Source organism: Triturus cristatus, chromosome 4_2, assembly GCF_964204655.1.
Source record: "Triturus cristatus chromosome 4_2, aTriCri1.1, whole genome shotgun sequence".
Classification (NCBI taxonomy): Eukaryota; Metazoa; Chordata; class Amphibia; order Caudata; family Salamandridae; genus Triturus; species Triturus cristatus.
The window spans coordinates 248425496-248448445 of record NC_140586.1 but is presented as its reverse complement, the minus strand read 5'-3'; the positions used below and the strand labels follow the sequence as shown (position 1 = coordinate 248448445).

At 50.8% G+C, this 22950-nt stretch overlaps 1 pseudogene across 1 annotated transcript in view; it reads right to left on the bottom strand.

Moving 5' to 3' along the window:
* The window catches only part of LOC146833567 (cytochrome P450 2D15-like), a 450055-nt pseudogene that overhangs the window by 105354 nt on the left and 321751 nt on the right, over positions 1-22950 (bottom strand). The window contains exon 8 of the transcript XR_014960252.1: positions 20972-21113. The product of XR_014960252.1 is annotated as a cytochrome P450 2D15-like (transcript). The remainder of the gene's footprint in view (positions 1-20971; positions 21114-22950) is intronic.

Genomic DNA, 22950 nt, shown 5'->3' with positions numbered 1-22950 from the left:
CATTATCAGACATGCGGTGGGGACTGGCGAGGGTTTGAAGTAACATAGCTTCCCTAGATCTCATTTGGTTTTTTCTTTAGCACATTTAACGATGTCAAAGTGGTATCCCTGCTCAAGGGTGCGAAAAGCTCCTTACCTAATTCCATTTTAATAACTTTGTACTAAGAGGCCAACAGTGGCCCTGTCATGCACGTGTGTTCCTTGCATGAGAGTTCTGTTGAATATTTGCACGCAGCATGCAGTTTTTTACTTTAATTTATGAATTCTTTTGACATTTCAATCTCATTGAGTTTGAATTTTCCTTAATTTATTAGAAAATTGGGGGATTGCTTTTGCTATTTACGCATTAAATTAGAACTCTGGCCATGTCTTTATAGTCATTAGTGAAGGAGTAGCCACTACAAAAATGGCGTCTGATAGTTCCTGTGTAATGCCTGTATAGTTATTTTTTCTTTATTTCACTTATATGCATGACTTTGTAAATCATGTCATTTTGCTGCCTGGGAAACTTTTTGTCCCGTAATCAAGTGGAAGTGTTCCCTGAAACACGTTGGGCTTTTTAGCTGCAGCTCCTGCAACATCTACATGGGCTTGTGTGTTTTGTGATTTAACCCCTTGTATGCCCATGACGAGCTGGACTCGTCATGGAGCACAGTCGCGCTGTGGCCATGACGAGTCCAGCTCGTCATGAGGCATACCCTAGGGAATCCCTCTGCCAAAATAGCCTCGGGAGCTGGGGAAGAGCTTCCCCAGCTCCCGAGGCCCCCCCTCCCCCCTTTCACTGTAATGACGATCGGCGCATTTCAGTTTCACTTTCTACGTGCTCAGGGGGCTATCTCAGCCCTCTGAGCACGTAGAAAGACGGGAGAGGTATCGTTGGAAAGGGGAGAATCTCCCCTTTCCAATGGTACCCCACCCCAGTGGATCCCTCCTTGGGGATCGCCACAGGAGGGCGATCCCCAAGCAGGGATCCACCCACTAGACACCAGGGAGGGAGGAGCGGCCCCTTGGGCAAGGGCCTTTGCTCCCCCCAAAGAATTGTGGCCAAATTTAGTCTTTTTGCCCCCCCTGGGGGGCAGATGTGGGCAGCAGCCCCCAATCTGCCCCCGGGGGGGGCAAAAAGCCCACTAGACACCAGGGATGTTTTTAAAAATACAAAAAATGGGTGGGGGCTGCCCAAAACGGGCAGGCCCATGCCCCCACCCCACCCCCAATTACTACAGTCTTTCTGCCACCCCCCGGGGGCAGATGGGGCATTGGCCCCTAATATGCCCCTTCGGGGGGCAGAAAGCCCACTAAAAACCAGGGATTCGTTTTTAGTTTTTTTATTAGGGTGGGGGCTGCCCGCAATGGGCACGCCAATGCCCCCACCCACCCGCCACCATTACAGCCTTTCTGCCCTCCCTGGGGGGCAGATGGGGCATTGGCCCCCAATCTGCCCTCTAGACACCAGGGAAATATAAAAAAAAAAAAATAGGGGTGGGGGCTGCCCAAAACGGGCAGGCCCATGCCCCCACCCCACCCCCTAATTACTACAGACTTTCTGCCCCCCCCGGGGGGCAGATGGGGCATTGGCCCCTAATCTGCCCCTTCGGGGAAGCAGAAAGCCCACTAAAAACTAGGGATTCGTTTTTAGTTTTTTTTAGGGTGGGGGCTTCCCGCAACGGGCACGCCAATGCCCCCACCCTCCCCCCCACAAAAATGACAGTCTTTCTGCCCCCCAGGAGGCAGATGGGAGCTGTAGCCCCCAATCTGGCCCCCGTGGGGGGTGCAGAATGCCCACTAGAAACCATGGATTTTTTGGTTTATTAGTGTAGGGGTAGGGGCTTCCCAAAATGGGCATGACAATACCCCACCCCACCCCCAGAGAAATTCCAATCTTTCTGCCCCCCCCAGGAGGGCAGATGGTGGCAGTGGCCCCTGATCTGCCCCCTGGGGGGGCAGAAAGCCCACTAGGCGCCAGCGAGTACGCCGGCTTTTTTTATGCGTGGGGGTGGGGGCTGCCCAAAATGGTCATACCAATGCCCCCCCCACAAAAAATAGCCACAGTCTTTCTGTCCCTTTAGGGGCATATCGGGATGAAACCCCCTTCCCCGATTCCCCCCCCAGGGCGGCAGAAAGACCACTGTGCTCCGTATTTTTTTTAGCAATGTGCATACCTGTGGATTTTGGGCCCAAGCGCAGTTGGCACATAGGCAAACCTAGCAAACCTGTACATTTTTGAAAACTAGACACCGAGGGGAATCCAGGATGGGGTGACTTCACTGGCTCTCACCAGGTTCTGTTACCCAGAATCCATTACAAACCTAAAAATGTGTCCAAAATAACACATTTTCCTCACATTTCTGTGGTGGAAAGTTCTGGAATCTGCGTGGGTCCACAAAATTCCACCCACCCTGCGTCCCCCAAAGTCTTCAGAGAAAAATGGTACCTCACTTGCGTGGGTAGGCCTAGTGCTCGCATCAGGCAAGGGCCCAAAACCTATTGAGGAGACATCAAAATTACCTATCACAAAACAACCTGGTTTTGCAAAGGGGGTCCCATGAGTTTTTGTTCCCGAGCTTGGCGGCCATCTAGGGAAACCTACCAAACCCACACATTTCTGAAAACTAGACACCCGGGGGATTCCAGGGAGGTATGGCTTGCGTGGATCCCCCAACGTTCCTTACCCAGAATGCCCTGCAAACCTCAAATTTAGCTGGAAAAATCACCTTTTTCACACATTTTTGTGGGGGAAAGTTGTGGCATCACCGGGCTGACACAAATTTTCTACCACCCAGCGTTCCCCTGGGTCTCCTGATAAAAACGGTGCCTCACTCGTGTGGGAGGCCCAAGTACCCGCGACAGACAATGGCCCAAAACGTAGAGAGGCAACATGAAATTTGCCTAACTCAAAACGACCTGGTTTTGCAAGGGGGGTCACTTGGGTTTTTGGCCCGGTGCTCGGCGGCCACCTAGGGAAACCTACCAAACCCACACATTTCTGAAAACTAGACACCCGGGGGATTCCAGGGAGGTATGGCTTGCGTGGATCCCCCAACGTTCCTTACCCAGAATGCCCTGCAAACCTCAAATTTAGCTGGAAAAATCACCTTTTTCACACATTTTTGTGGGGGAAAGTTGTGGCATCACCGGGCTGACACAAATTTTCTACCACCCAGCGTTCCCCTGGGTCTCCTGATAAAAACGGTGCCTCACTCGTGTGGGAGGCCCAAGTACCCGCGACAGACAATGGCCCAAAACGTAGAGAGGCAACATGAAATTTGCCTAACTCAAAACGACCTGGTTTTGCAAGGGGGGTCACTTGGGTTTTTGGCCCGGTGCTCGGCGGCCACCTAGGGAAACCTACCAAACCCACACATTTCTGAAAACTAGACTCCCGGGGGATTCCAGGGAGGTATGGCTTGCATGGATCCCCCAACGTTTCCTTACCCAGAATGCCCTGCAAACCTCAAATTTAGCTGGAAAAATCACCTTTTTCACACATTTTTATGGGGGAAAGTTGTGGCATCACCGGGCTGACACAAATTTTCTACCACCCAGCGTTCCCCTGGGTCTCCTGATAAAAACGGTGCCTCACTCGTGTGGGAGGCCCAAGTACCCGCGACAGACAATGGCCCAAAACGTAGAGAGGCAACATGAAATTTGCCTAACTCAAAACAACCTGGTTTTGCAAGGGGGGTCACTTGGGTTTTTGGCCCGGTGCTCGGCGGCCACCTAGGGGAACCTACCAAACCCACACATTTCTGAAAACTAGACACCCGGGGGATTCCAGGGAGGTATGGCTTGCGTGGATCCCCCAACGTTTCCTTTCCCAGAATGCCCTGCAAACCTCAAATTTAACTGAAAAAATCACCTTTTTCACACATTTTTGTGTGGGAAAGTTGAGGCATCACCGGGCTGACACAAATTTCCTACCACCCAGCGTTCCCCCGGGTCTCCCGATAAAAAAACGGTGCCTCACTCGTGTGGGAGGCTCAAGTACCCGCGACAGGCAAGGGTCCAAAACGTAGTGCGCCTCAACAGGCAAGGGTCCTAAACATAGTGCGCCTCACTACGTTTTGGGCCCTTGCCTGTCGTGGGTACTTAGGCCTCCCACACGAGGCCCAAGTACCCGCACCGTTTTTATCGGGAGACCCGGGGGAACGCTGGGTGGTAGGAAATTTGTGTCAGCCCGCTGATGCCACAACTTTCCCACACAAAAATGTGTGAAAAATGTGATTTGTTCAGCTAAAATTGAGGTTTGCAGGGGATTCTGGGTAAGGAAACTTTGGGGGATCCACGTAAGCCATACCTCCCTGGAAGTCCCCGGGTGTCTAGTTTTCAGAAATGTATGGGTTTGGTAGGTTTCCCTAGATGGTCGCCGAGCACCGGGCCAAAAACCCAAGTGACCCCCCTTGCAAAACCAGGTGGTTTTGAGATGGCAATTTTGATGTCGCCTCACTGCGTTTTGGGCCCTTGCCTGTCGCGGGTACTTGGGCCTCCCACACAAGTGAGACACCATTTTTACCGGGAGACCCGGGGGGGGCGCTGGGTGGTTGGAAATTTGAGTGAGCCCGGTGATGCCACAACTTTCCCACACAAAAATGTGTGAAAAATATGATTTTTTCAGCTAAAATTGAGGTTTGCGGGGGATTCTGGGTAAGGAAACGTTGGGGGATCCATGCAAGCCATGCCTCCCTGGAAGCACACGGGTGTCTAGTTTTCAAAAATGTATAGGTTTGCTAGGTTTCCCAAGGTGCCCGCAGAGCTAGGGTTCAAAAACTACAGCTAGACATTTTGCCAAAAAAGGGTCATTTTTCACTGCGAAATTGAGGAGTGACCACGTTGCGTTTTGCGCCGTTTCCTGTCGCGGGCACTAGGCCGACCCACACAAGTGAGATACCGTTTTTCTCGTAAGACTTTGGGGAACGCGGGGTGGGTGGAAATTTGTGGATCCACGCAGATTCCGGAACTTTCCACCACAGAAATGTGGGGAAAATGTGTTTTTTTGTCAATGTGTTAGGTTTGCAAGGGATTCTGGGTAACAGACCCTGGTGGGAGGCAGTCAAGTCACCCCATCCTGGATTCCCCTGGGTGTCTAGTTTTCAAAAATGTATAGGTTTGCTAGGTTTCCCAAGGTGCCCGCAGAGCTAGGGTTAAAAAACTACAGCTGGACATTTTGCCAAAAAAGGGTCATTTTTCACTGCGAAATTGAGGTGTGACCACGTTGCGTTTTGCGCCGTTTCCTGACGCGGGCACTAGGCCGACCCACACAAGTGAGGTACCGTTTTTCTTGTAAGACTTTGGGGAACGCGGGGTGGGTGGAAATTTGTGGATCCACGCAGATTCCGGAACTTTCCACCACAGAAATGTGGGGAAAATGTGTTTTTTTTGACAATGTTTTAGGTTTGCAAGGGATTCTGGGTAACAGACCCTGGTGGGAGGCAGTCAAGTCACCCCATCCTGGATTCCCCTGGGTGTCTAGTTTTCAAAAATGTATAGGTTTCCTAGGTTTCCCAAGGTGCCCGCAGAGCTAGGATTCAAAAACTAGAGCTAGGCACTTTGCCAACAAAGGGTAAATTTTCACAGCGATATTGAGTTGTGACCACGTTGCGTTTTGCGCCGTTTGCTGTCGTGGGCACTATGCCTACCCACACAAGTGAGGTGCCATTTTTATCGGGAGACTTAGGGTAATTCAGATTTGTAAAGGAACTGCTATTATCTATTGACTCTCGATGCATTTCTGCCTTCCAAATGAAAGATATTGTGTAAAAAAGAAGTCATTCTAAAAAATGACTGATAATTCTCATGCTAGTATGAGTATTCCCAATTTCAGAAATGTGCAAATATCTACTGTTTCTAAACTCTATATTTTGTTCCCATTTCAGAAATACATAGGTGTCTTTCATACCGATTTTTCCATGTACACATTTTTACAGAATAATTACTATATACCCGGTACATAATAAAAAACCATTGCAAGTTTCTGCTCAGTTTTTGGCTCTGGGTTCGTAGGGTTCTTGGTGAACCTACAAGTCCTATATATCCCCACAAACAGTAATGTCCAGCGGATGTAATGGTATATTGCTTTCAAAGAGCTGTCATAATTAGAAGAAGTTACAGGTGAAAACGTTGACACAAAAGGCTGTTTTTTTCAACTAATTTTCAATTTATCCTATATTTAACTGTTAGTTTCTATAAAAAAACCTTGATGGATCTACACAAATGACCCCTTGCTGAATTCAGAATTTTGTCTTCTTCTCGAAAATGTATTGCTTTCCAGGATCCATTATTGCTTTTGTACCCATTTCTGCCATTAACTGGAAGGAGGTCAAAAGCACAAAAAAAGCAAAAATAGGCTATGTCCCAGAAAAATGCCAAACCTGTGTAAAAAATGTTGGGTTTCTGACAAAAGTCTGGTATCCCCGAAAAGCTGGGAAAATGGTGATTTCAACCCACAAACCCTTTTTTGATAACATTTGCAGGGAAAAACCCAGATGCTTTCATTTGCAGCCCGTTTTTCCCATTTTTCCGAAAAAACCCAAAATTTTGCTGTATTTTGGCTCATTTCTGTGACCCCTCTAGGAGAATCCACAAACCCTGAGTACCTTTACAATCCCCATGATGTTTGAAGAAAAGGACGCAAATCTGGCATGGATACCTTATGTGGTCAAAAAGTTACAGGGGCCTCAGCACGCACTACCCCAAATAGCCAAAAAAAGGCGTGGCACAGGAGGGGAAAAGGCCTGGCAGCGAAGGGGTTAAGTGATTGGAATGCAATGTTTGTTTGGATATGGATTACAGGCTTTTCCAAGCCCGCCACACGAGCCACCACACTAATGCCCTGAGGTCATGGTGGAAACACTGTTCAGGGTGAATTTCATTACTTATCTACCCCCGGCCCGCCCGCATATGGATTTGCCACCGTAGACTCTGTCAACTGGCCCCAGCACTCAGAATAAAGTTTACAAAAATCAACTTGCCAAACGACAGTGGATGAGTTGGCATTCAGAGGCCCACTGGAGGGCAAATAACAATAATTGTAATTTTGGGAACATTGGTGCAGAATGAAGCAAGGTTTTAACATAAGTGGGAACACTACATGTCCCAAAATGCAATTGCACTCAGCTGCGAGGTCCCACTGGGGGGCAAAATGAAGCAAATGTCATTGCTCTGCAAAGGTGGTTCCGAGCCAGAGGCGTAGCTAGAGCTTGTGGCGCCCGGGGCTATCCCTCAGATTGCCGCCCCCCCTGGGGTGCTGGGGAAAAATGACGGCGAGCACTTGAAAGAGGTCCGAGAGACACGTAGTATCGCCGCTAATAGTTACCTCGATCATGCAAGTTACATGCACATACATGACTTTTGACTTTGTTAGGCCCCTTTATGTAAGTGCATGAACTGTAAGTATCTCAGATGTGTTGGTCGGTCCCAGTATTTACACACAATTTAAATAGCACTATTTTACTTTTTTTAATAACGCTACACATCCCAATGCAGGGTGTCAGAGCGATTTACATAACATACAGATTGAAAATAAATCATGCAAGCGTGTACATCAGTGTACAAGATGTGTTGCATGAGTCAGTGAGGGTTAAAAGTTGTAGCAGTACCATATCCTACATAGCTCACTGTGCTATATTAAAAGACTTACTATTTATGAACTGCAAGTAACAAAAGGATCTGTGTTCAAAGCAGTAACCTTACCTAGCTACATTTAAAAAAATCTGTCATCTGCATATTACATGACGTGCTTTGCAGGCACATTAACATACTACTTTTAGTCAGATCTGGGACTACACAAAACAGAAATTTCTCCAAGAAATACTTTAACCTCCAGGGTTATCTCACCATTTATTATTCCAATAGTTACTGGGCACCTCTGCAGCAGATGCCTTAACCCTATAAAAATATTAGAAAATGCAGACTTTTTCAAAAAAATTAAAAATTAGTTGAGGCCCAGATTTTGCATTGGGATTGCACCACTTTTTTAGCACAACCCCAAAGCAACATCTAATTTGTTAAATCTCATAATGGGCTTAAATGCACTCATGATATACCTAATAAAAACAAATGTGTGTGATCATAATAGCTTACTGGCGGGCATTAAATGACCAAACAAGCACACAAGGGGCCATGAGAGCCTGCTACAGAAAGGCAAGAAAACTTCGGAAGCAAGTTCAGCTATAACGCACTGGCTTACACAGCCCTTTGGTTTCCTGGTCGCACCGACCCATGGGAGACTACTTCACTCGTATTCCCGACGGCTTTTCGTTCTTTTCCGTATGACATTGTTCAATTGGCCCTGAAGATTCACAGTTGTTTACTGTTGATGAAACACGTGTCGGCTGGCGCTCTTTGTACTGATGGAAAACAACGTTTGAATTAAAAACATCTTTCCATTGTTCTTTGAAACCTGTTATCATTTCTGTGATCTAATTTAATCTCATTGTCACGTGTGCACAGGATTTGCTTATAATTATTTTGGTATGGGCTTTTGTCCACACCTTATACAGGGGTTTTGGGTATTCCCCTGACCTGATTGCACCGTTAAGCATTGGTTCTTTGTTCTTCTGACTCCATCTGTCCGTTCATCTGCCTTAGCGCCATTTATCCTGTCTCCAAAACCCTCTCTGGTTCATATAAGAAATCAAGAAGATGTCAGGAGTTTAGAGCCCTGGCACAGGCGGTCCGTTTTTGCAGTCTGGAAAAAAGTGCCAGGGCGCCAAACAGCCCAATAGAGACCCATTTCGAGACAGCAAGCACATCGATATGAGCTGCTCAGACTGCTCACTTCTCACTAGTGGAGAAGTTACGGCATGACGTTGTTGGACCCGGCCTCGTGGCGTGGTCCCGAACCCTCCTACCCGACCCGACGGGGGCAGCCCCCACCCTTCGGGGTCCCGCCGGATTGTACTTTGCCGCCCGCGCCAGCCTATGCGACCCGGCTCGCCCTGGCCTCAGCCCCAGCGAAGCCCCGACATCGAGGCACCAAGATCCGGCCAGGGGGTACCAAGTGGCCACTCCACCGATCCCGGAGGAGGGGAGTTTCGATGGGACCCCCAACCGTCCCTCAACGCCTGGGTTCAATCGCCCTCTGGCCCTCCTGGGCGCTGGCGCCTCTCCCGCTGGGTGTCTGGCCTCTCCCATCTCGGCCCCTCCGCCCCCCAGGCGCAAGGGTCCGGACATCAAAGGGGTCCAGACCTATATCTGGGGCAGCCTCCCGCCAGGACGGCAGTTGTATCCTGGAGTCAAGAGCCCTGCTGACCTCGTCGCGGCTCGACCTCGCAGAAGTAAACCATCGGAGCCCTGCTGACCTCGTCGCGGCTCGACCTCGCAGAGGTAAACCATCGGAACCCTGCTGACCTCGTCGCGGCTCGACCTCGCAGAAGTAAACCATCGGAGCCCTGCTGACCTCGTCGCGGCTCGACCTCGCAGAAGTAAACCATCGGAGCCCTGCTGACCTCGTCGCAGCTCGACCTCACCGCAGCAATCCCCCTGAACCGTACGGAACCCTCCGGCTCGAGGATTGAGAGCTAGGCGCAGGGTGTCCAGTACCAGGCTAAGACTGAGACTGTCCCGCTACCCCATCCCAACAAGACTTTGAGACTCTTTTGGATCTCTCGATCCACCTGTAAATATTGCCACAGAAATCTGCCTTGCTTACTGATAAATACGTATAAGAATTGATACCCTGGTTGTGTCCCTTTGTGGTGGTGGGGTTGCTTGGCTGATACGAACCTAGGAGAAGGACCTCACCTAGGAGGCTTCTCAGCGGCGCTCGGCTACTCGCCTACGGAGCGGTGATCCTCGGGGTGGTCAGTCCGATACCCTCGGGCACCCGGAGGGCGCCCTTCTAACATTGGTGGCCAGCGGTGCGATCCGAGCCCGACGCAGTTCGTACAGCGAGTAAACTCACCCACTACCTACCTAGACACAGGGTAACCATGAACGACCAGCAGACCACCCCAACCGCGGAGTTCCGACAAGAACGGTTGGAGGAATATACACATAAGGAACTAAAACAGTTTTGTAAGGACAAAGGCATCGCCACCACCGGATTAAACACAAAAGAGGATCTGCAAAAAGCCCTAAAGACCTTGGTAGAGTCCGAAGCGGCCTCCCCCCAAACCGAAGAAAACCCGGTGCAAAACGTACCCCGGCAACCAACCGCAGCCCCGGCAGAGGGGAGAACAACCAGCACAGAGACCGGCCTCTCCCCGGAGGAGATACGAGAACGGGAAAGGGCCAGGACCCACGAGTTAGAGCTCGCCCGGCTCCACCTGGACGGCGAATTCCTACTAGCCGAAAAGAAGTTGGCCCTAGAGCAACTGCGGTTGCAAGAAGAAATAGAGGAGAAAAAGCGGCACCGAGAACTGGAAGAGAGGAGGCTAACCCTCGAGCATGAGCGGGGGCTTAAGGAACTTGAAATCAAGTCCAAAAATGGAGAGACCGGCACCCCCGGAAACCGAGACACCCCCCCGCCGGTCGAGGCGAAAGTACATATCCCCAAGGATGTCGTCAAAGAGTACTACAAGAATGACGACATCCAACAATGGTTTAAGGCCTACGAGGTAGCCATGACCGCCCATCGGGTGCCCCGGAAGGATTGGGGTGTCGGCCTATGGGGACGGTTCCTCAGCGAAGGCAGAGACACCCTGCTACAGCTCCCCGACGCAGTGATGACCTCCTATGACCATATGAAGGAGGCCCTGCTCACCCGCTATGGGCTCACCCCAGAGATGTACCGCCAACGCTTCCGGGACTGCAAGAAGCTCCCCGGTACCACCTGGGTGGAATACGTAGACTTTTTTAGCAGAGCCCTGGAAGGTTGGATCAAGGGCAGCAAGGTCACCTCCTACGAACAACTGTTCGACCTCATTGTATGGGAGCACCTCTCCAACAACTGCTTCATCGAGCTGAGACAGCACCTCCTCGACAGCAAGCCGACCGAGCCGCGGAAGCTCGCCGCCGAGGCCGATCGATGGGTAAACACCCGGGTCCCAAGAAACTCGATGGGGGAGTACCAACGGAACCCCACGGGGCCCCCCGCCAGCGGGGTGGAGGAGGAGGAGGATCGAACAGAAGCAGAGACTTTCCAGCGGGGCCCCCCCGGAGTCCTCCCCGGGGACCGCCCTCCAACCGCACGTCCCCGTCCCTCGCACGAAGAGGGGCCCCTCCAGCCCGACCAGGGCCTCGACCGACGGTAACGTGCTACAACTGCCAACAACCCGGGCACTATGCCAGTGACCCTACCTGCCCCGTGAACCGACGGGCGGGGACCACCGGGCCACCCCCCCGCCAGTTGGCGGCCGCTGCCCTGGGGGAAGGGGGAGAAGAGGAAGAAAACTACGACGCAGGACCAACCGAGTGGGAACCCGCCGCCATGACAGTAGTCTGCCTGGGCAGTCGGGAGATGGTACCCCGGGCTCCCATCCCGAGCAACACCCAGAAGTACCAACAGTGGGTCACCATTAATGGACGCCGGGCCGAAGCCCTCCGAGACACCGGAGCCAGCGTGACAGCCATCCGCTGCCACTTGGTGACCCCCGAACAGATCTTGCCTAACGTACTGTGCCCCGTCCGGTCGGCAGACAACACTGAGAGCTTGTGCCAGATGGCCCGGATTCCCTTCGAGTGGGGGGGAGTGTCGGGCATGCTGAAGGTCACCGTCCGCGACGACGCCCCCATGGACTGCCTCCTCGGGAACAACCTGGAAAGTTCCCCCTGGGCCCACGTTGAGCGCCGAGAGCATCTGGGGATGCTGGGACTGCCCGAATGAGTCTGCGCAATCACCCGGTCCACGACCGCCCGGGCCATCCAACCGAGCATCGAGGCTCCCCCCGAAGAGCAGGAATGGCCCGAACCACCAGCCCCCTCCGTCGAAGAAGAAGCCGACACCGAGGCCGGGCTGCCAGAACTTGCCCCGGACGAGGTCGCCGCGCTCGGCGACCTCCCCGAACTCGCTCAATGGCGCCAAGAAGGTGGCCCCACACGGGAGCAGTTCCGCCAAGAACAAAAGACCTGCCCCTCCCTCGAAGGGACCCGACAGCAAGCAGCCGCCCAGGCCGCCGGAGACCAGGCGGGGACCCACTGGGTCTATTGGGACAATGACCTCCTCTACAGCGAGCAGAAGACCGCAGAATTGGGGGCCAGCCGTGTGCTGGTGGTCCCCCTCAGGTTCCGGGACTTCCTACTCAATCTGGCGCATGATGTGCCCCTCGCCGGGCACCTGGGGCAGGACAAAACATACAGCCGCCTGGTGACCCACTTCTACTGGCCCCGAATGCGGAAGGACGTGGACAATCATTGCCGGACCTGCCCGACCTGCCAAGCCAGCGGGAAGAGCGGGGGAAGGGTCAAAGCCCCTCTCCAGCCCTTCCCAGTAGTCAACACCCCGTTCGAGCGAGTGGGGATCGACATCGTGGGGCCCCTGGACCCCTGAACCTCCCAGGGGCATCGCTTCATCCTCGTCCTGGTCGACCATGCCACCCGATACCCCGAGGCCATCCCTCTCCGGACAGTGACGGCCCCCGTGGTGGGCCGGGCCTTGATGGGAATCTTCTCCCGAGTAGGGTTCCCCCGGGAGGTTGTGAGCGACCGAGGCACCAACTTTATCTCGAAGTATATGCGGTCCCTGTGGCAACAGTGCGGGGTCACCTACAAATTCACCACCCCATACCACCCCCAGGGGAACGGTCTAGTCGAACGATTTAACCGGACATTGAAAGGGATGATCAAAGGCCTGGAGGAGCCCCTGAGACGCAAGTGGAACGTCCTGCTGCCCTGCCTCCTGTTTGCCTATCGGGAGGTCCCGCAAAAATCTCTGGGGTTCAGCCCCTTCGAACTCTTGTACGGGCACCCTGTCCGAGGCCCTCTCAGCCTGGTCAAAGAAGGCTGGGAGACCACCATCCAAGATGCTCCCCCGGACGTCTACCGGTACCTCCTGACCCTGCGAAACCAGACACGGAAATTCAGGGAACTGGCCGAAGCCAACCTCGAGGCCAGCCAGGAGGAGATGAAACGCTGGTATGACCAGAACGCCTCCTCCATCGAGTTTGAGCCCGGCCAGCAGGTCTGGGTCATGCCGCCCGTCGACCCCTGTGCCCTCCAAGACAAGTGGACCGGGCCCTTCAAGGTGGTCGAGAAGAAGAGCCCCGTCACCTACCTGGTCGACCTGGAATCCCCCAGGAACCCTCTCTGGGTCCTCCACGCCAACAGACTCAAACCCCACTTTGCCCGAACCGAACTTAGTCTGTTGATGGCTACGGACGATGGGGCCGAGGACGACTCCGAACCCCTACCCGACCTCCTGAAAACCTCCGAAAAGGACGGCTCCGTGGAAGGAGTCATCCTCTCCGCCACCCTGACTCCCGATCAGCGCAGAGACTGTCAAGGACTGCTGCACCGCTTCGCTGCTCTCTTCTCCCTCACTCCCGGAGTCACCCGATGGTGCGTCCACGACGTCGACACCAGGGACAGCCCCCCTGTGCGACACCGAGCCTACCGGGTCCCCGAGCGAGTGCGGGCCTGCATCCACGCCGACGTCACCAAGATGTTGGCCCTGGGGGTCATCGAGCCCTCCGACAGCCCCTGGGCCAGCCCGGTGGTCCTGGTGCCGAAAGCTGCCGCCCCCGGCACCACCCCCGAGCTCCGGTTTTGTGTGGACTATCGGGGATTGAATGCCGTCACCAAAAACGATGCCCATCCCATTCCTCGGGCAGATGAACTGATCGACCGCCTAGGGGCAGACGCTACCTTAGCACCTTCGACCTCACCGCCGGATATTGGCAGATCGGGCTCACCCCCAGCGCCCAGGAGCGTTCCGCTTTCTCCACCCCCGATGGCCATTACCACTTCTGCGTGATGCCCTTCAGCATGAAAAATGCCCCGGCGACCTTCCAGAGGCTCGTAAATAAGGTACTGGCCGGCCTAGAAGCGTTCAGCGCCGCCTACCTGGAAGATATTGCGGTGTTCAGCAGCCACTGGGCCGAGCACCTGAGGCACCTCGGGGAGGTCCTGACCGCCCTCCAAAGGGCCGGACTTACCATAAAAGCCAGCAAGTGTCAGATAGGCCAAGGGTCAGTGACCTATCTGGGACATCAGGTGGGGAGCGGCCATGTGGCTCCCCTCCAGCCAAAGATCGACGCCATCGTGGCCTGGGAGCCCCCAACCACTCAAACAGCTGTGAGGGCCTTCCTGGGACTCACGGGCTATTACCGGCGGTTCATTCAGAACTATGGAAGCATTGTGGGCCCCCTCACGGAGCTCACATCAAAGAAGCAGCCCAAGAAGGTGCACTGGACGCCCCACTGTCAGGACAGCAATGTGTACCGCTCCCGTGCTGCAGGCCCCCGACTACAGCAAGGAGTTTGTAGTGCAGACGGATGCCTCAGAGTACGGACTCGGGGCCGTCTTGTCCCAGGTAAACCCTGAGGGGGTTGACCGGCCGGTGGCCTTCATCAGCCGGCGCCTGCTGCCCAGGGAGCAGAGATGGAGCACCATCGAACGGGAGGCCTTCGCCGTGGTGTGGGCCCTCAAGAAGCTCCGGCCCTACCTCTTTGGCACCCACTTTCGGGTCCAAACCGACCACCGACCCTTGCGGTGGTTGATTCAGATGAGAGGCGAGAACCCAAAGTTGTTGCGATGGTCTATCTCTCTGCAGGGGATGGACTTCACTGTAGATCATCGGCCCGGCAACGACCACGCCAACGCAGACGGCCTGTCCCGCTTCTTCTGCCTCGGCGAGGAGAACCCCCAAGACGATGGGTGACTCTCCCTGCCTTCAGCTGGGGGGGACGCCTGTTGGACCCGGCCTCGTGGCGTGGTCCCGAACCCTCCTACCCGGCTGGGGGGGACGCCTGTTGGACCCGGCCTCGTGGCGTGGTCCCGAACCCTCCTACCCGACCCGACGGGGGCAGCCCCCACCCTTCGGGGTCCCGCCGGATTGTACTTTGCCGCCCGCGCCAGCCTACGCGACCCGGCTCGCCCCGGCCTCAGCCCCAGCGAAGCCCCGACATCGAGGCACCAAGATCCGGCCAGGGGGTACCAAGTGGCCACTCCACCGATTCCGGAGGAGGGGAGTTTCGATGGGACCCCCAACCGTCCCTCAACGCTGGCCCTCCTGGGCGCTGGCGCCTCTCCCGCTGGGTGTCTGGCCTCTCCCATCTCGGCCCCTCCGCCCCCCAGGCGCAAGGGTCCGGACATCAAAGGGGTCCAGAACAATATCTGGGGCAGCCTCCCGCCAGGACGGCAGTTGTATCCTGGAGTCAAGAGCCCTGCTGACCTCGTCGCGGCTCGACCTCGCAGAAGTAAACCATCGGAGCCCTGCTGACCTCGTCGCGGCTCGACCTCGCAGAGGTAAACCATCGGAGCCCTGCTGACCTCGTCGCGGCTCGACCTCGCAGAAGTAAACCATCGGAGCCCTGCTGACCTCGTCGCGGCTCGACCTCACCGCAGCAATCCCCCTGAACCGTACGGAACCCCCCGGCTCGAGGATTGAGAGCTAGGCGCAGGGTGTCCAGTACCAGGCTAAGACTGAGACTGTCCCGCTACCCCATCCCAACAAGACTTTGAGACTCTTTTGGATCTCTCGATCCACCTGTAAATATTGCCACAGAAATCTGCCTTGCTTACTGATAAATACGTATAAGAATTGATACCCTGGTTGTGTCCCTTTGTGGTGGTGGGGTTGCTTGGCTGATACGAACCTAGGAGAAGGACCTCACCTAGGAGGCTTCTCAGCGGCGCTCGGCTACTCGCCTACGGAGCGGTGATCCTCGGGGTGGTCAGTCCGATACCCTCGGGCACCCGGAGGGCGCCCTTCTAACAGACGTCATGCCAGATGAGCATTGTGGGGGAAGGGAAATCCTTTAAAGAGTCATTTTCTCTCTGGATTTCCCCTCTCTTTTTGAAACGCAAGAGCAGCAACATTGTGGTATTATCATCAGGGCTTTAAGTGGAAGCGTTTTCAATATTATATGTAACAAGCCATAGTTGCAGCTTATTTATCATATGCTACTACTAACCATTGACAAAGCCAATAGTCCTGACTTGTTGTAGGCAGGCCCGGCTCTAGTATTTTTTCTTTGGGTAGGCCATAAAGAAGCATGGGTGGGCAATGAAGACGAATGGGTTCCAGTAAGTATTTCAGAGATTCGATATTTTGGGTGTTGGCATCTGTCCTCTTTTGACAGTTTTAAGACAATAACTACCACCCAAAGAGCTACTGACTTCGCTTTCTCTGTTGCCCTTTTTGCTTTGGGAAAGGGGAAGAACTTTGCTTGTCAGAACTTTAAAATGTAGATGCAGAAAATTCAGGCTGAAGCATGGGTCAAATTATGCAGCAGTGTTGACTAAATTGTGCAACAAGAAAAAGCAAACTATGCAGCATAATGCGGCACATTATGTGATAGCATTAGTTCATTTTTTTGATATTTTTACGCTTGCTAACACTAGACATAGATTGCACTTCATTGGGACCAGTTTAACACCTGAATATAGCAATAAGCAATCAGAAGGTGACCAGTCAACCTTAGGAAAGAACCTTCCACTCAGCGCCACCACATGTCAATGCAATTTTATAACTTTTGAACCATTTGAGCTAAAAACAACCTCTTTAAAAATCTGCAGATTATGCAGAAGATAATGGATTATGTGGCAAATGTGGCAAATTCATAGCTATGAGAAAAATGACACGCCTGCACAATCACATAATTCCAGTGGCCCTGCCCATAGGTTCCTGCTCAAGGAATCATTCTATCACTTGTAACAATCGACATACAAATGATTGTGTTGTGAATTAATGATGAGTAGAATGTTTTTTCATTTAGCCAATGGAAAGATAAAACATATTTTAGTTTTACTTTTTCCATTAATTTATTTTTTATGTAATACTGCAAGTTAGTAATGGCCTCAGAGTAGGAAGAAATTTAAAAAAACACCTGAGTAAATCTATATGCTAATTATAAACACATTTTCACAAACTTTTTGGGGAAAAGGAAATCCTTTGCAAAACGTTTCTGTCATATCACTTTTTGCAACTCCTATGTAGCTTGTGATGGGAGCCTGCAGCCTCTTTAGTGGGAGTGAGTGAAAGTGTTCAGGATGTCTGTGCGGTTCATTTGCACATCATAGCAGCTACTATCCCTGCTGATTTAACACCTGTCCCCAGGCCTGAAACTAGAGCATGTCAATGGTTAAAAATTAAATAAAACAACGCGGCAGGGCACAATGGGGCTTCAAGCCACTGTGAGACATAAGGATGAAAACTGCTCATTTTCCAGTTCACAATGCCTAGGGTGGGCCAGGGCAATCCTTGGGTGGGCCTGGCCCACCTGGCCCACCCTCTGGGACCGGGCCTGGTTGTAGGTATGATGTTAATTGTTGTATCACATATCTGGATGCAATGACAGAAACAGCAAAATACAAGTCAGGCGGCACACTATGCTAAACACAGATTTTTAGCGTAAGTGTTTTAAAGCCACGCCCTTAATTAAATCGGCACCCCCCTTTGGAGACCCCCCAGTTTTTTCATCCCACTTAAAGCCCTGTTGGCAGCTATGCTGCCACTCTGCCACTCTGCCACTCACCAAATATCCCCTCTGAAAACTCTCCTCTTACCTCACTTGAGACTCGCTCCAGGGTCTCTATGGCAGGCAGAGGTGGTTGGTTCGAACTTTGTTCACGGTTCACTTAATCAGCAGGCTACAGTGCCAGCAAATCGCCCAGAGAGCAGCACTGCCACTGATTGCCCCAGGCCAGAATGAGCGTGAGAGCGCGTAGCGGTGAAGCCCGTGACACGTCATTGCTTCGTCGTTCTCATCGCGAGGACAGGGCTGGCCAAAATAAATCCTGTTTTTTAATGTCGCCCCGGGCCGTCATTGGTAGCGCTCGCGCGCTACAAGATTGATTGACGGGAATGACGGCCCTGGAGGTTGGGACGGACCAACAGTCAAGAGGGAATCACTGTGACTGCAGCTGGCGCACTAGCAGCAGTTATAATAACAGCTGAGCAGGTCAGTGCGCGCAGCGCGCACTTTCAAAACTGGGCCACGCGCACGGCACTGGTGGCCCGTTGCGGCCGCGGTGGCCTTCATAATTTATTTGGGTACACAGTGTCCCCAAATAAATTATAAAGGCCACCGCGGAGGCAACGGGCCACGCGGCCGCCCTGAAATTTTGCCGCCAGGGGCGGATCGCCCCCACCACCCCCCCCTAGCTACATTACTGCCTCCCACCATAGCCGTTGAGCTAGAGGTCATCTGTTGTACTGTGCTCAAACACTAGGAATAGGACATTGTCCCTTTCACCTGCTTTCCTGCCACTTGTCTGGCAGGCTTTGGGATGGCTCTTGTGCCATATATGAGTGGGATTGTTCGCACTGATTTATGCCTAAATGGTTTTGTAGCAGTTGCATTGAAACCTCTTAACAACAAATCTAAGGTCGGCGATAGGCTGGTGAATACATTAAACTGTATCAAGAGATTGCTCACAGTTCTTTCCTACTGCCGGGGCTACTGCTTACGAGCACGTTCTGTAAACTGTCCCTATTGTTGACATAGAACAATGATCTGTTAACATGGTTCCGTGCCTGCAAAGTGAGCCTTGGCTCCATTCTTGGAAAGTTCACAACTGAATGCGAACATTCTCAATGACTTCATATAGCCTTATAGCCCGCCGTAACGGGCTATGTCGGCTAGTAAAGTCCCGCTGCAGCGTTAAAGGCCCTAGCCGAAGGCGAGGGACTTTAACAAAGCAGAGGGACTTTAAAAGCCGGTATAGCCCTGCTACGAAGGGCTATAAGGCTATTAGAACATTCTGCCACTAGAGGGCAGAATGATCTAACAAATAAAACGAAGCCTTCAGGGAGCGCGAGGGTATTCAAATCCTCTTAGGCTCCCTGAAGCCTTTGTTCACAGCCAGAGCTATGAACAAAGAAGCATTGGAATGTTGGAGCTCCGGGCTTATACCAGCCATTATAAGCCCGGAGCACTCCATTGTTTTCAATGGAGCTTCCAACATTTCAATGTTCTAATATTGGCCATAGACTTCAGCATTAAAGGAAACTATAGCACTTAGTGTGTTAGTGCTGTAATACTTTCTGGGTTCAAATCTCTTGCTAGGAAAATCTTGAGAGTTTAATTTTTCAATGCTTTCCAAATATTAGAACATTGGAATGTTGGAAGCTCCATTGAAAACAATGGAGTGCCCCGGGCTTATAATGGCTGGTATAAGCCCGGAGCTCCAACATTCCAATGTTTCTTTGTTCACAGCGCTGGCTGTGAACAAAGGCTTCAGGGAGCCTGAGGGGATATGAATCCCCTCGTGCTCCCTGAAGGCTTTGTTTTATTTGTTAGAACATTCTGCCCTCTAGTGGCAGAATGTTCTATTAGCCTTATAGCCCTTCGTAGCAGGACTATACCGGTTATTAAAGTCCTGCTGCTTTGTTAAAGTCCCTCGCCTTCGGATCGGCCTTTAACAATGCAGCGGGCCTTTAATAGCGGGCTATATTATATGATGTTTTTAGTTCATGTGCATTTAAGTACTTTACTTTTTGTAAAGGTAAAGCACTGACTTAGTTATTAATGGGTATATATGTCAGTGTATAATATGCTTAGAATGTCTTTCAGTATGTCCTGGACTGCTCTCTGCCATGTTACCATCTAGAGTCCATTGCTGAAGGGGAGTATTGACTATTCAAGTTGGAGTCCGGTAATACAGTGGACCCAGGACATCAGTAGTAGAGAACTCAAACTTACAGTTGGTGTCTACTAATTGCTGACTGCTCTGTGACCAACCAAATTAGTTGTCACAAGGTGTATCAAAAATATCCTACATAAGCATGACATAGGTGCCCTAATGGGGATGGGGTCATCAACCCCTTTGTGGATATTACCAGAAAGGAGAGATGGTGTGCCAATTCTTACCTGCCCAACACACCTCTGCCAGTAAGGCACCAGAATACTATAGGGAAATCTAATCTGACAGTAACATCATGTCCTAAATGTCATTTAAAAAAACACCTCCCCATTATAATTAATAACAGAAAGTCTTCATACAAAGGCACAATATGTTTGCTAACAATATTTAGGACAACATATTTAGGTTAGGTGATATTTTTCCTAACAATTTAGTACCATACAGCCACCTCTGCCATATGAAACCTGTACTGATGGACATACAGGGATTCTTGTCACCATATAGAGATGAAGGCGTTTACTTTCTTTTTTGTTCACCTTTTTTAACATGAATGCAGAGGTTATATAGATGGGCTCTCAGTGTACTGACTTTCTTTGGCAACCAAAAGAAAATCCCAAAATTGCAAGAATGTCAAAAATATATACCTCAATGTACATTCCATCTATCTTAATGGCCATGATTCTGAATTTGTTGGAGTCCAGGTTTTTTTTTTATTGCATCCGATAAATAACAATACCCTGCAGTACATTATTTATTGGTTACACTTTTTGGAGGAATAACATGCACATTTGCTCCATAAAATAAATACCATACACTTTACCCTGTTAAATTCTGGAAGGTATGACCTGCCGAGATTTAACAAAGGGTGAGATATTTAATATACCTGGTATCTAGCAGATGCTGAAAATGAATGAATGAAATTATACTTGTATAGCGCATGGCTACCCTGAAGCCTCCCAGCGCTATTTGATAGAAGAACAGAAAAAGCAGAAGGCCGTGATGTTAAGGGAATGTCTTAAAAAGGTGAGTTTTCAAGAGCTTCCGAAAGGCCACCCAACACGCAATTATAATCCCTGCGCAAACATGCAGGGGTCAGAAAATTCTGACCAACTTGTAATCAGGGCCTATCTATCTATGTCATCTATCTATGCCTAGTTAAATACATATAACATTGGCAATACTGAAAATACATGTATGTAATGATCACATGGCCTACATTTGACATGTCTGCTCCTGTACCCGAATGTGCTAATTCATGTACACCCGCGTAGCCTAACAAGCATGTATTTACCTGCAGAAAATGGTATGAAGGCTTCTCGCTTGATGAATTGACCATCAGCATCCAAGAAGTTTTCCGGATAAAACTGGTATGGCCTTGCCCAAATGGACTCATCTTTCAGGACGGACGACAGGTTGAACAAGAGTGTAGTGTCCTAGAAGTAAGAGCCGACATGTTAAACAGAGAATGTGCTCTATACCTTTCACTGTGCCTGCTTGAACACTTAAGGACTGAATGAAGAGCACAGAAGGAAAATGATTGGCTTGCAGTTGGCACAGAGATCTTTTGACTCCAAAACTACACCGCTCTATTCAAAGGCAATAACCATAATTCATTCAGCTGGCCACATTTAGTTGCCATATATTTACTCTTCCATTCAGTCCTTTGAACAATGCACCCTGAGATAGGCCTTCTAGAATGCAGGAGGTACAGAGTTTATGAAATGAATAATAACATAAAAAATTCTTCTCATCAACTCCATACCTCATTTTACCAATCTGGGCGCTTGGGGCAGTACTGACTGTGTATTTCGGAATCGAATTATAAGGGTTTTTTTTAGCAGCTTGAGCTGGAGTATTTCCCACCCATGTGTGACCTTGAAGAAGTGATACACTGACTGAAAGATACACAGAGACTGCATTCACCACTCAATGGTCGTGTGCAGATGCAGATTAGTAGGGCTGAACACCCATCACTTGCACAGTCATTGTGATGCTTTGCCATCTCACAGCGGTGGCACCTGTTGAATTTGTATGAACACCAACGCAGAAGTCGATTGAAAAAAAACTATCTTACTTTATTCGTTGGACAGCACAGCTTGCCCAAATAGCTCCAAACTTGGCACAGAATAGATGATCTGCTTGCCTTCTCAGAGGACTTCTTGTCATATAAGCCCAGCTCTTGGTTTTTCCACCTACAGCCTGGTCTGGCCTCTGACAGAGCCCTTTGGGTTTGAGGTGCAGTTCAGAGACTCAGCGCCTCTTTCAGCCTCAAACCTCTGGACCAACTTCAACCCATAGTGCTCCATCTGACACAGACCTGGCGGGGAAAAACAGGCAAAGTGCTGCAGTGGTTATATTTTGGAATATTGAGTAGGGGATATTGTGATATCTGAACATTATAGCCAAGATGTCGAGGACCAAAATACTGAAAGCAAAGTGCATGTAGGGAAGGGCAGATTTGCTATTCTCAACACCACATCTACAAACCTTGAAGGCACATATATTGTTAAGGTACATACATGTGGAGTTAAGTATATGAAAATCTATACTTACATACCTGTTGATATTTTTTATCCTCAATATTTAGGCTACCATATTTAGATGTAATGATATTCCCTACTTGATATTTCAGACCCATACCCTGCAAGCTGATCTGAGGGTGTCTGAGGGAAAGAGCAGAGGTGTGCACAAACAGTATGACAAGCATATGCATATACACACGTTTCTTGCCTAGCAGTACAATTGGGCTTAGACTATATGTGTTCCCAAAATGGAAGACACTGAAGTTTTAAGTTCTTGTTTGACTTGTTTCCATTATTCACATTCAACCCAAGAATTCGTTACAGATGCGGGTCACCCAAAGACATCGTGTTTTGTCTCGGGGGAACCTTGATGTCCCTTGCCTGGGCTCTTTATGAGTGCATGTGTTGGAAAATGGCGCAAAAGCTCAAGATTGAGGTACTCTTGCAGAATAATACCTGAACCAACAACTTAGCCAGTGCCTCGGGTCTGGAATAACATAAATTGGTTAAGAGCGGTACTGGTGCCTGTGGTGCAAATAGCGATTCTGCTACAGGTTAGGAAAGAGGTGGATTACCGGAGCTATAAAGCAAAGCTCTCAAATAGCAAGGATGCTGCAGATCATGACTGAAGTATCTTGAGAGAGCCTTTTTCTGAGGTCCTAGTATTAGAATAGCATGAGTATCTGAAGGTCAGGAAAGAGATGCATTAAAGAGTTGATTGGAACCCAGCACTAAGATAGAAGGGTTG